The 14,667-nt window shown below is 44.6% G+C and overlaps 1 pseudogene; it reads right to left on the reverse strand.

The window, feature by feature from the left end:
- Positions 1 to 2,623: 2,623 nt before the first annotated feature.
- LOC120863396 lies at positions 2,624 to 3,787 on the reverse strand (annotated as a pseudogene).
- Positions 3,788 to 14,667: the final 10,880 nt, after the last annotated feature.

Raw genomic sequence — 14,667 nt, forward strand, 5'->3', positions numbered from 1 at the left:
AGGAGACATTCCTTATCACTGAGCCAAAGGTTTTTAATGGCTGTACTGGATTTCATTGAATGACTGTACCAGAAATTACTTAATCATTCCTTTTTTTCCCCTTTGTTTTGTTTTTCCTGTATAAAAAGGATCCGAATATCAAGGTATAGTGAAGGAGGGAACAAGAGACACACCCCTTGGTGTAAGGACACACAGGGGCAGAAGGATAGGCCTCAAAAGGGGAGGTGGTTCTATTTAGCCAGCATTTATTGTAGGAAAATATTCTTAATAAGTTTCACTCACCATTTAAAAATGTTCTGGTATGCATTCTTTATAGTGAAGTGTTACTATATCACATCTTATTTTTTTAGCAAGTCAGTATATCTTCTGTACTTCATTATAAAAAGTTAGTTTTTGAATTTTATTTGCAAATACATTTTTTTTCCATTTGGCTCTATGGTTTGTTGCCTGTTTAGCTGAATATATAATGTCAACTTATCCTAAGGCTGTCCATGTACTTAATTTACTTCAGTATTAGTCTTGATGGGGAAACAGTGGAAACAGTGTCAGACTTTATCTTTTTGGGCTCCAAAATCACTGCAGATGGTGACTGCAGCCATGAAATTAAGAGACGCTTACTCCTTGGAAGAAAAGTTATGACCAACCTAGACAGCATATTGAAAAGCAGAGACAATACTTTTCCAACAAAGGTCCATCTAGTCAAGGCTATGGTTTTTCCAATGGTCATGTATGGATGTGAGAGTTGGACTGTGAAGAAAGCTGAGTGCTGGAGAATTGATGCTTTTGAACTGTGGTGTTGGAGAAGACTCTTGAGAGTTCCTTGGACAGCAAGGAGATCCAACCAGTCCATTCTGAAGGAGATCAGCCCTGGGATTTCTTTGGAAGGAATGATGCTGAAGCTGAAACTCCAGTACTTTGGCCACCTCATGCGAAGAGTTGACTCATTGGAAAAGATTCTGATGCTGGGAGGGATTGGGGGCAGGAGGAGAAGGGGACGACAGAGGATGAGATGGCTGGATGGCATCACTGACTCGATGGACGTGAGTCTGAGTGAACTCCGGGAGTTGGTGATGGACAGGGAGTCCTGGCGTGCTGCGATTCATGGGGTTGCAAAGAGTCGGACACGACTGAGCGGAACTGAACTGAAGTGAACTGAAAGCACTCACTGTGTATCAGCACGCCAGGCCCCCCTGTCCATCACCAGCTCCCGGAGTTTACTCAAACTCAATGTCCATTGAGTCGGTGATGCCTTCCCACCACCTCATCCTCTGTCATCCCCTTCTCCTCCTGCCTTCAATCTTTCCCTGCATCAGTGTCTTTTCTAGTCAGTTCTTTGCATCAGGTGGCCAAAGTACTGGAGTTTCAGCCTCAGCATCAGTCCTTTCAATGAATATACAGGACCGATTTCCTTTAGGATGGACTGGTTGGACTTCCTTGCTGCCCAAGGGACTCTCAAGAGTCTTTTCCAACACCACAGTTCAAAAGCATCAATTCTTCATCACTCAGCTTTCTTTATAGTCCAACTCTCACATCCATGTGTGACCACTGGAAAAACCATAGCTTTGAGTAGACGGACCTTTGTTGACAAAGTAATGTCTCTGCTTTTTAATATGCTGTTTAGGTTGGTCATAACTTTTCTTCCAAGGAGTAAGCGTCTTTTAATTTCATGGCTGCAGTCACCATCTGCAGTGATTTTGGAGCCCCAAATATAAAGTCTGTCACTGTTTCCCCATCTATTTGCCATGAAGTGATGGGACCAGATGCCATGACCTTAGTTTTCTGAATGTTGAGCTTTTAAGTTTCGCTGTGTATAGGAATTTGTATTTGGGAGGTGTTTGATCTCTCTGCAAAGAAAAATTAAGAATGATTAGTACTTTTTTACAAAATGTTCCTCAGTTCAGTTCAGTTCATTCGCTCAGTCGTGTCCGACTCTTTGCAACCCCATGAATCGCAGCACGCCAGGACTCCCTGTCCATCACCAACTCCCAGAATTCACTCAGACTCACGTCCATCGAGTCCGTGATGCTTGTCCCCTTCTCCTCCTGCCCCCAATCCCTCCCAGCATCAGTCTCTTCCAATGAGTCAACTCTTCGCATGAGGTGGCCAAAGTACTGGAGTTTCAGCTTTAGCATCATTCCTTCCAAAGAAATCCCAGAGCTGATCTCCTTCAGAATCGACTGGTTGGATCTCCTTGCTGCCCAAGGGACTCTCAAGAGTCTTCTCCAACACCACAGTTCAAAAGCATCAATTCTTCGGTGCTCAGCCTTCTTCACAGTCCAACTCTCACATCCATACATGACCACTGGAAAAACCATAGCATTGACTAGATAGACCTTAGTCGGCAAAGTAATGTCTCTGCTTTTGAATATGCTATCTAGGTTGGTCATAACTTTTCTTCCAAATGTTCCTAGAAGCCTTAATTGCATTTATTAAAAAACAAAAACAAAAAAACTAATGTTAGACTTGTACGCCTGGAAGTAATTATGGTACATCATTACTGTAGTTTAAAAGTTGTACATGATAAGACATATTTTATTTTTACTATATGTTTTTACTGAAAGATCTATTCTCTGTCCCAAGGCAAGCATGAATAAAATTAGGTTAAATGTTCTCTGTCCCAAGGCAAGCATGAATAAAATTAGGTTAAATGTTTTTGTTTTTTTTTTTAAAGGAGGGGTTGGAGGGGAATATCATTAAGGCAGCAAAATACTCTATTAAAAATTGGAGGAAGTCTCCAGTCTCCAGTCTTTGCAAGCCTCAGAGACCGAGGCAGAGGTCACACTCCAGGATTCGAAGGAAGGGAAATGTCAGTGTCTCCTCTCTTGGTTCTGATGCAACGATTCCCATTGCTCACCCTGGGTCACCGTGTAGATAAGAGTGCCTCTGGACTTGGAAGTCAGAGATTCGCTGGTGTGGGTTAAAAGTCAGAATCTCTAGCATCTATGGAGTAGCTGTGCTCCAGACTCCTCAGCCTCAGGTACCAGCGACTAGGGGCTCGAGGCCCTCTGGGGGAAAGGGCTCCATGGGGCAGAGATACTTCTCAGGGCTTGTCCTCCTCTGGGGACGGTCCAGTCAGGTCAAAGATTTTACCTAACTGGTCAGCTTCAGAAGTTCTGCAGAAGAGAGGCCTTTGAGGAAACATCTCTGCAGAGATACAGCCAACGTTCCCCATATCCACAGGTGTTGCATATGTAGGCAGTAAAAGAACTTCTGGAGTTCAGGGTACCAGAGTGTAACAAGTACAGAGGTAAGTGCCAGATGGAAGGGGCAGATTCTGGCCAGGCCAAAGTCAGCCAGCTTGACTATTCCACCACTTGTCACTTGAATGTTCTCTGCTTCAGGTCTTGGTGAATGAAGAAGTTGGCATGAAGGAAATCTAGGCCTCTTAGAAACTGGTGCCTCAGACCCTTGATGGTCTCCACAGGTAAGCCTGGTGGGGGTGCCTTGTCCTGGACCACAGGTCTTGGTCCACATACTCACACACCAGGATCACTTTGGTCTCCCGATCAGTTCAGGCTGGCACAGGTGTCCAGTAGGCCCCCTCCAGGGCACTCATATGCTCTTGAGGGCCACAAAGTGGCCACTGTGGGGGTCATCGGCCTTGTACTCCATCCCATGGGCACCAACACTAATCTCAGCAACTGGCTCATCTTGAAGGGTAGCCATTCTCAAACCAGAGGAGACCCCTGCCCCATGTTGAGAGATACAGGGGCAGCCTGTTATCAGGGCCCTGAAGTCAGTTCCTGCGGTGCCATACACTCGAGCTCTGCCCTGGGCAAGCAGTTGGATGCTCAGTTCTGTTCAGCTCAGTCACTCAGTCATGTCCAACTCTTTGCAACCCGTGGACTGTAGGCTTTTCTGTCCATCATCAGCTCCTGGAGCTTTCTCAAACTCATGTCCATGGAGTTGGTGATGCCATCCAACCATCTCAATCCTCTGCCGTCCCCTTCTCCTCCTGCCTTCAATCTTTCCCAGCATCAGGGTGTCTTGCAATGAGTCAGTTCTTCACATCAGGTGACCAAAGTATTGGAGTTTCAACTTTAGCATTAGTCTTTCAGTGAATATTCAGGACTGATTTCCTTTAGGATTGACTGATTGGATCTCCTTGCAGTTGGGGATCAACTATCACCCCCATGGGTCTACTGTAGACACAGGCCAAAGCTAAAGCCGTCCCCTTTACCACCACCACCACCACTGAGTGACGAGCTGCCCAGCCATTCCCTTCTTGATCTAACCCCTTGTCTTCATTTTTGGCTATGCCTCAAGGCATGCAGGATCTTAGTTCCCTTGCCAGGCATAGAACCTGGGCCCCCTGCAGTGGAAGCTTGGAGTCCTAACCACTGGACCCCAGGGAATTCCCCCTAATCCCTTCATTTTAAATATATAAACATTGGATGGAAAAATAAATGCCAAAATGATTGCAGGATTTAGATAAGTCCAAGATTGTCTGAAAAATAGTTGTCTTCTTTGGGAAGCATTTTTCCTCTGTCTGATCAGGAAACAGGGATGTCTCACGGCTTGACCTGGTGGCCTGGAATTCCCTTTCAGCCCTGGAATGCCCTACTTTCCATTTCTGGTTAACTAAGTTTAGTGAGAATTCAAAACACTGATTAAGCCCAGAAGACCTGGTTTGTATTTGAAAGTTTGGAAGCCATGCTTTCCGGTTTGGCAACTCTTGCAAACCATGAAGTTTATACAATTTGACATAATAATATAATTTCCTGCAAAAGCTATGTGTCATATTGTGATTTATAGTAAGAATTGTATATTTGGCCTTCATTCTGTTCCTGGTGCAGATTCCTAAAACCCTTGGAATGTCCTAAGTGATTGAGAACAATAAAGGTGTCTTTGTTATGTTAATGAGGTAACTTTCAAAATACAAGATAACCTAAGAATGGGGGCTGCTTGCCAAGGGAATCAACCTTATGATTTTGTGTCTGAGTTTTCAGTCTGGTCCTTACAACCCTAACTTTAACCCTCCACCTCCTGGGAGAGGAAAGGAGCTAGAGATTAAGTTCCATCAGCAATGGCCAATGATTTAATTAATCATGGCTTTGTAATGGAAGCCTCATAAAAATCCAAAAGGATAGAGTTCAGAGAGCTTCTGGACTGCTGAACACATCAAGCGCTAGGAGAATGGTGTGCTTCGAGAGGGCATGTGAGTTTCACAGCCCTTCCCTCATACCTTGTCCTACACATCTCCTCCATCTGGCTGTTCATCTGTTGTCGTTCAGTCGCTAAGTTGTATCCGACTGTGTGACTAAATAAATGGACTGTAGAATGCCAGGTTTCCCTGTCCTTCACTATCTCCCAGAGTTTGCTCGAATTTCTGTTCGTTGAGTTGGTGATGCCATCCAACCATCTCATCCTCTGTCACCCTCCTTCTCCTCTTACCCTCAGTCTTTCCCAGCATGAAGGTCTTTTCCAATGAGTTGGCTCTTTGCATCAGGTGGCCAAAATATTGGTGCTGCAGCTTTAGCATCGGTCAGTCCTTTCAATGAATATTCAGGGTTGATTTCCTTTAGGATTGAGTGGTTTGATCTCCTTGCTGTCCAAGGGACTCTCAGGGGTCTTCTCCAGCACCAAAGTTCGAAAGCATCAATTCTTTGTGTTGTGCCCAAGTCGCGAAATCTCCCAGTGACCACCAGGGAGCCGATATCCGATGCAAAAGCAAGAGAGTTTTTATTACCAAGCTCGAGATGGGGCTCCCACCGATACCGACGCAGCGGCTATAGGGAGGAGCCCCAAGTTTTGGGTTACATTGCTTATATAGGGTATTCTCGCGCGAGAAATGAAAAACAGAAGTTTCTGGGTTGGGAGATGTCTAATTGGTTACCTTCTGTGGAAGGGTTAGGTGTTGGTTTCTGACTGGTTTTTATTTTCCCGGGCTGGCCCCGGGTTCTGATTGGTTCCCATTACCTAGGTAGACTACGTTAAATCAGGAGATTTTGGTCTGGGGTCTGATTGGCTCAAGGGTGGTGGGGTGAGGTCAGGGGATTTCCAAAGGCTCTTGGATTTTCAAAGGCTCTTTTCCTGGAACCTTACAAAATGTAGTTTTTCTGCTAACAAAATGGAGTAGCTTAGGTCCTTCATTCCCCCCTTCTCTAGGATCCAGGACAGACCCAATCATGGGTCTGGGGTCAGCTCTATATTGTCTCCTGCTAAGGGGACCGTTTGTAGGGCCACATATTGGGATCTGAGTACCATGAGCTGCACCGTGTTGATGCGGCTTTTAATGAAGGCCACTAATTTGTTTAGTAAGCATGGCCCAAAGGTGAGCAATAGTAACAAGATAATCAGGGGCCCCACCAGGGAGGATATGAGAGTTGTGAACCAGGGGGATGAGTTGAACCAGGATTCAAACCAGATTTGAGACATTTCTCTTTCTCTTTTTCTCTGACTCAGCCCTTCTCTTATCTTGGCCAGGGACTCCCTGACTACCCCCGAGTGATTTACATAAAAACAACATTCTTCTCCTAATGCAGCACATAGGCCCCCCCATTGGAGAAAAACCAAATCCAATCCCCTTTTATTTTGCAGTACCACTTCTGCCAGAGAACTCAGTGACTCTTGGAGGTGGCTGATTGAGCTTTCTAGTCTTTCGATATCAAGATCAATGGCTGCTCTTAGGCTAGAATAGTGTTGATTTTGCACTATTAAGGAGGATATCCCAGTTCCTGCCCTGGCTGCCCCTAACCCCAGTAGGACTGTGAGGGTTAAGGCCGAGACTGGCTCTCTCTTGGACCGGTGTGAAGCTTCTAGTTTCGGGAGAATTTCATCATTGGAGTGATAGAACAGTCGGGGGACTAATAGTACCAATACGCAGAAATCTTTGGAGTCATTAAGCACCTGCCCGTGAATACAAGGGGCTAAGCCTGTGGAGCAGGCCCACCAATTTTCCTGGGGAGGCACCAGGTACCCGGTTGTCGCTATAGAATCTGTAGAATTGCAGAGGTGTTGGTAGCATTGGGGGACATTTCCTATGCAAAGGCCCCGCTCGGTTACTCATTGGAGGGTTAATCTGGCATCTCCTTTCTGCTGCCATCGGCAAGCTTTGTGGTTTTTGGTTTGAATGTAAACTCCCGGGACAGCTATACCTTCATAATAGGGGGGTTTGATGTCATAACATAACCAGCAACTGCAAGTCAGATCCGGGCGAGTGGAATTTACGACCCGATAGGAGTTGATTATCATATTAAATAACGGGTCCTGACCGTCTTTAATGTTAGGTCCCGTAAGGCTAACTTGAGGGGAGTCGCTTGTGTTAGTAACGTAGGGCCCGGGAGGCCTTTGATTAGGTTCTCGAGCAGGGATGTGGGCGGGCCGAGTGGGGGCAGGTGTAGGCTCTCGTGGCACTAGGACTGAATTGGGCCCTATGCCCCGATTTGGACCAATCTGTATGGTTCCTACTTTCTACCTGATGGTGAATAGCAACCCATTGTCATATCCTGGCTGATATAACCGGAGGCCCCAGGATTGTCCGGCTTCCCAACCGGGGAACTTTTTTCCTTCAGTTGAGAATTTGAGCCTCACCGGATTGCAAAGAAAGTTCATACAAGGCCCAGTTATGAGGGACCCCGTTCTATGTTCCCCAGTTGACCCAGTGGGCCCCAGAACGCGACCCAAGGTAATCAAATCACCACGAATAGGGGGCTCCGTGACTTGGGCACAACACTTTGGCCTCAGCCTTCTTTATGGTCCAACTCTCACATCTGTACTTGACTACTAGAAAAACCATAGCTTTGGCTAGACGTACATATGCCCATCTATATCCTTCATAATACCTTTTATAATATGCTACCTTATAATTACCTATATAAGGTAAATGGAAGCAAATATTTCTCAGTCCTGTGAGTTGCTCTAGCAAATTAATCAAACCCAAGGATGGGGTCATGGGAACCTCTGATCTGTTGCCAATTGGTCAGAAGCACAAGGAACTATGTGGGCTTTCAACTGATATCTGAAGTGTGTGTGGAGGGGAGGCAGGCTCACGACACTGAACCTATAAGCTGCGGGATCTGATGCTTTCTCCAGCCAGGTAGCGTCAGAACTGAGTTGAACTGTACACCCAGCTGGTGCGAGAACTACAGACACATCCAAATCAGTCACAATTGGAATATACCTATATCTTTTGGTTAAGTGAGGATGTTCATTGCAGTTTTAACTACAAATTAATTAAAAAGAAATAGAGCCAACTATAGTACATCAGTGAAGTGGAAAACTATACAATCATGTAAAACGATATTGTGGAAGAATTTTTATTGGCTTGTGAAAATGATCACAATATACTATAAATGGAGGGGGCAAAGCAGTTCACAAAATATTGTGTGTGTGAGTCAGATTTTGACAAAACTTGTAAAGGCTGAAGGCCATGAGACAAAATGTCACAATGGTTATCTCTGCATGCTAGACTTACTGGTATTGTCATTTTCTTCTTATCTATATTTTTTAAACTTTTTTTTTTTAAAAACTTTTATTTAAAAATATGTATTACTTTTGATAGGGACAAAGTAGGATAATCAAATAACCCAGAAATTTCATTAGGGGATCATAGATAGAGAGGGAATTTTAAGGGACTTTGGGGGACTATGGTAAGTTAATGATCACTTAAGCAATCAGATTTGATTAATCGTAAAATCAAGTAGGCTTGCGTAGCAACAGAAGCCGTGAAGCAGAAGCATGGCCCAAACAATACAACAATGGTGGCATGAGACCCACATCTCGCCCAGTGAGTCAGTGAGTGAATGGCTCCGAGGACATGCTCTTTGCACACATTAAAAACAACGATTTATGAAAGGTGACAATTCAAAGGGAAAGACCTTCATTGTACTGAGACCTGAAGTAATTTTTCTGTAGTGCCAGCTTGACCATGTAGGGACAAGAAAGTTCCCCTACCCAACCTGGAGGAGGAATTGATGATGGAAGTGTGACATCTATTGAAGAATGAGAAAGAAAGTGGTCTTTTTCCCCTCCCCACATTTCCTCTGATTATAAAAACATAAGCCATGGAGTTCTTGAGGCGGCACCCTCTCACCAATCAATTGTAAGCCTCATAAGAGTCCTATTCTAATAAATCACTTTTTATCTATTATTTTGCCTCTTCCTGAATTCTTTCTGTTCTGAGACATAAAGGACTGGAGCGGAGCCCCTTAATGGCTTCACTTCTGGAGTAGGGGAATTCACTTGGAAAATAATTAAGTCTGAGTTTTCTGCAACCAGGGAATCCAGAACTTAAGGAGAAAAGGAAGGTGGGTGTGTAAGAAATCAGGGCATTGCAAGCATTGACACAAAAACACCTCGTCTAAGCACGGCCCTTTCCCGGGTCACTGCTTGTCTAGCGAGCGAATGCGCTATCACAGTGTCTCTGGGTGGTCGGGGCTAGGCAGTACTTCGCAAATAGTGGAAAATTTTCCGGGGAGATACCCAGGAGAGATAGTGAGGCATCTCAAGAATTTGAGAGTTGAACAAACTTAGTTCATGCTTGGGAAGTGAGGTCAGTCAGCTGGAAAAGCACCTTGTCTAAGCAGTCCGTTGAAACTGGGTGAGTGAAGAGTCATGAGATATGGTGGAGTGCAGCCAAGATCTGGAGTGGAGGTGGAAGGTGGCATGAACCACATGGGGAGGAAACGGGCAGCGGAGGAGGCAGTAAAGGCAGTGATGATGCAGGTTTGGTCCGGTGACCAGGGCTGAGTGAGACCCCACCCCACAAGGGCAGGGGCAGCTCCCCCTGTGGGGCACCGCATGGGGTCACCTGGCGCCTGGCCTTAGGCCTGCCCAGAGCCTAGAGAAGTCCCAGCCGCAGAGGCCTCACCCGGAGACTGAGAGCAACGCCAAAGCTCAGGCGCACTCCAGACCTACCAAGTCAGAATGTGCATTTTTACTAGCTCCCCAGGGAAATTCAGACACACACTGGAGTATGAGGAGGACTAATTTAGGAAAAAATACCCCCAGTACATGCTCCTTGACTCATCCTGAGTGCATTCATCTTCAGATTCCTGAAGACTTCCCATGGACCTGACACCAAGATGTTCCAGGCAGGGCTGGGTAAATCTCAGCGTGGGAATGGACATCTCTGTGTCTCCTTCGTATAGCATCTGAATCTGTTTCACAAGCCACAATCCTTATGCAAAACCCTTGGGGCCAGATGTGTTTTAGAATTCAGAATTTTTCATATTTTAGGAACATAATATGATGCACTGACCATATACTAGTGAGATCTGAGGCAGCATACTGTAATCAAATGTACTAATATTCTGCAATTTATTATAGAGTGAAAGCTGAAAGAATAAGCACCATCAGGTCAGGCCAATTTTGGCACCAAATTTAATAAGAAAACCTTTGGAGAAAGAAATGGCAACCCACTCCAGTATTCTTGCCTGGAGAATTTCATGGACAGAGGAGCCTGGTGGGCTCCATGGGATTGCACAGTCAGACACGACTGAACAACTAACACACTTTGTCTCCAGAGTGTGGGAATTTTAGGATTGTGGATAAGGATTATGAACTATTTTATTATTCTATATTTTAAGGATTTTTTTTTAATGTGGACCATTTTAAAGTCTTTATTGAATTTATTACAATATTGCTTCTGTTTTATTTTTGGCTGCCCCATGCAGCTTTCAGGGTTTGTCGTGGTCTGTGTGTGGGTTGGAAAAGAATTTCCAGACATGAGGTGGAATGAGAGGAGAACAGCATTTATTAGAGCAGGACACGCTGTTAGAACAGTGGGTTGGCTTGAGAGAGAGAGCCGACCAATACTGCGTCTGTTTTATGGTTTGGCTTTTTGGCTGTGATGCAAATGGGATGTTAGCTCCCCAACCAGGGATCAAAGCTGCACCCCCTGTATTGGAAGGCAAGGACTTAAAACACTGGTCCACCATTTTATTTTTAAAGTGTACCAGTTGAATAAATCTAGAAATGTTGATTTGCACTATTTCCCAACCTTCATTTAGCTCAGACTTAGCAGGAACTACACAAGATCTAGATATCCTTTCAGATATAAAGATGTTCACATAATTACTCTCGCCAAGCAGGTCACACCTGGCATTGTGTTCCCAGATCAACTCGAGGGGTTCTGTAAGGAGTGACTGGATTTTGATGAAATTGAGAATTTTTCCCAGCTAACATCAGTTTTTGAAATGTGCGAGCTGAGGCTGGACCCCCAGCACCTCCAGCTGCCAGCCCTGGGCTTTCCGCCCCTCCCTTCATCTGTTTTCCCCTCCCTGCTCTATCCCCAGGCAGACACAGGACGGCAGGCCTCCTGCCCATGCTGCCTGGATTGTATTTGGAAACTCAAAACTGCAATCGGACAGTTCTTCCTCCAGCTGGGCTGTGAAGCATCTCATTCTCCAAACCCCCAGAGCTTCTGCCACATTGGGCTGGCAGTAATGGTCCCCCGAAGCTCCTTGGTGAAAGTTGGGCCAGGCACAGCCAGATAAGACCTCACACTTACTCTGAAATCTTTCCTCATGTGACCCCTGCCTGGGAGGAAGACAGTGGCAGAGTTGCAAGAGGTTGTTTATGTAAGGAAGGGACAGGGGAGTTTCCAGGAAGGTCTCAAAAGCTTTCTCCAAATGCCCGGAGAGAGATGGCCAAAGTCCATCTCTGCTCTTGGAGTGCTCAGCAGGCAGCACCGGAGAAAGGGACCCTCTCACGGGGCTGTTAGTCAAAATCAGGAAGCCGGGCCCCACCCTCCTTGGTGGGTCCACAGGGCCTCATGGTCTGCACGCTTTTCTGTGGCACTTTCTCATCGGCGCTTGCCTCTACACCTGTTTCCCTTCTCTCACGGGAATTTACTCTTTAACTTTTATTGTAATACATGTCCAATATGGAAAAATTAGGTGACTCAGATGAATAATAATACGATACTCCGGAGCGATGCTAGGCACTATTTGAGGGGCTCTACCTGAACCTGTGACGTTTCTGATGACGCTCTGTGGGCAGGTGTTACCATCATATCATCTCCATTTCACAGGTGATGGCACGGAGACACAGGTAGGTCCCTGGCCCCAGGTCTGTGAGGCTAAGAGGAGGCTGACTGGGATCCGAACCAGGCATTGTGGTACTGGAGACAACACCCTAAACCCAGGCCACATCCCAAAATCCTACACACAGAAGTGACCACCAAGACATTTGGATATATAGCCTTTTAGTATTTTAAATATAATTTTTTTCATAAATTATTATAAAATAGGTGCTTACCTTGTAGCTCAGTTGGTAAAGAACCTGCCTGCAATGCAGAAGACCCAGGTTTGACTCCTGGGTCAGGAAGATCCCCTGGAGAAGTGGCCACCCACTCCAGTATTCTTGCCTGGAGAAACCCATGGACAGAGGAGCCTGGCAGGCTACAGTTCATGGGTCACAAGAGTCAGACATGACTTAGCAACTAAACCACTACCATTATAAAATGTCTTACTCTATGCACTATTTTGTAACCTTTGTATTTATCTTTCCACATCATGACACATTCTACAATGTTTTCTTCAAAATGAAAATAGTCTTTTTTTATCATAAAAGTGACAGAAGAACTAAATTTATGTGTTTGCTTGTAGTATATGCATGAAACGTCTCTGAAAGGGTTCTGCAGATGCTGGAACACTGGTTACCTCTTGAGAGTCAGATGGAAGGCAGATGTGGATGAGAAGGAAACTGCTGTGTAACCTCTTGTACTCTTGATTATGACTATATAAATGTTATTGATTTCAAAAATAATTAAACTTTAAAAATGAAACTAATTCATCCTCATTATAAAAAAATACAGGCATAAAGTAGAAAATAAATTCATCTTTAAGCTCAGTCCTCAGAGATAACACTGTTAACATTTTTGGTCTATTTCTTCCAGACCTCCATCTGTGAATGTATAGCCATATATGCAGATATGTTTTTACCAAAACAGGATGAGGCTGTATGGAGCTGTTTTGTCGCCTGTGTTTCACTTAGGGCGAATCATGGACAATGTTCCATGCGGCCTCATTTTAAATGTCAGCAAGGTTATCAGTCATATAAAGGTGGCTGGTTTCCAAAGGAATATTTCTGGATAGACTGAGTTCAGCACCTAGATATACAGTGCTAGTTGATACCAGGGTTATTTTATTAGGAGACTCAGATGAAATTATAATTGTGAAAGTGGTTTGTAAAGTATAGCGCATAGAAGATTCTCTTTTAAATTCTGGCCTCTTAACTGGCCGTGTCAGGAAGAATGGTAGAATCAAAACCAGTTGGTCCAGCTTCTAAGGTTGGCTCACAGAGCTGACACCTCCCTAGTGCGGTCTTCATTTACACACTCATTTGCTTATTTACATTTTGAGTCTTAGTTGTGGCATGTGGGATCTAGTTCCCTCATCAGGAATCAAGCCTGCATTGGAAGTGCAGTCTTAGCCACTGGACCACCAGGTAAGTCCCTGCACTCATCTTTAAAGCTGAGAGTTTTAAGGAAAGTTTAAAAGCACAAAGTGTTAGCAAGGATATGGAACTGAAACTGTGCTAAATGTCTTACAGCTGGTGGGAATGTGAACTGGGACAAACTTTTTGGAAAAGAGGTGGTTATCCACTAAAGCTGATCATGTAAGATACCCTATGGCTCAGAAAGGCCTCCCCTGCTTATACAGTGAAGACAAATGCAGGCAGATTTCATCACATGACTTATTAATAGAATGTTCATAGCAGCACCATTTATAAGCATGCCAAACTAGAAACTTCCCATATGCCCATCAGTAGTTAAGTGGATAAATTATAATAATATTGTCTCACAGTACAATACTATCCAACAATATGAATCTATCTCACAAACATGTTGAAACAAAGAAACTTGGCTCAAGATTAGAGCACTGTTTCACTTAGCTCTACTGCTACGTAACAAACTGTTCCCAAACTTAGCATCTTAGAACTGGTTGTTCTTCATGATTGAGTGGCTAGTTATCCAGTTTCTCTTCTGATTTCATCAGTGGCTGCATTCGGCTGAGGGTTTGGCAGGGCTGGAAGGTCCAAGGAGACCTTGTTCACCTGTGTGGTGGTTCTGGGTTCTTTTCCACTGGGCCTCAGTCACCTCTCTGGTGTGGAGGCCTCAGAGCAACGTTCCAAGAGGGTAAAAGTGAAGCTGCAAGCTCTAAGGCTGAACCTCAGACTTGCATAGCATTTGTTCCTCTGCATTCTGTCGGTCAGCCAAGTCAAAGGCCATCACAGATTCAAGGGGCGGAAAAAACAGACTCCATCAATAGACTACCATTGATAATGATAATAGATTACCATTATTGCCAAATTCAGAATAGTATTGCCAAATTCAGAATAGTATTGCCAAATTCAGACTTAAATTGAAGAAGGTAGGGAAAACCACTAGATCATTCAAGTATGACCTAAATCAAATCCCTTTTGATTATACAGTAGAAGTGACAAACAGATTCAAGGGATTAGATCAGATGGACAGAGTGCCTGAAGAACTACGGACGGAGGTTCATGACGTTGTACAGGAGGCAGGGAGCAAGACCATCACCAAGGAAAAGAAATGAAAAAGGTAAAATGGTTGTTTGAGGAGGCCTTACAAATAGCTATGAAAAGAAGAGAAATGAAAGGCAAAGGAGAAAAGGAAAGATATATCCATTTGAATGAAGAGTTCCAAAGAATATCAAGGAGAGACAAGAAAGCCTTCCTCAATGGTCAGTGCAAAGAAAT

The sequence above is a fragment of the Oryx dammah genome, unplaced genomic scaffold, assembly GCF_014754425.2.
Source record: "Oryx dammah isolate SB20612 unplaced genomic scaffold, SCBI_Odam_1.1 HiC_scaffold_1, whole genome shotgun sequence".
Lineage (NCBI taxonomy): Eukaryota > Metazoa > Chordata > Mammalia > Artiodactyla > Bovidae > Oryx > Oryx dammah.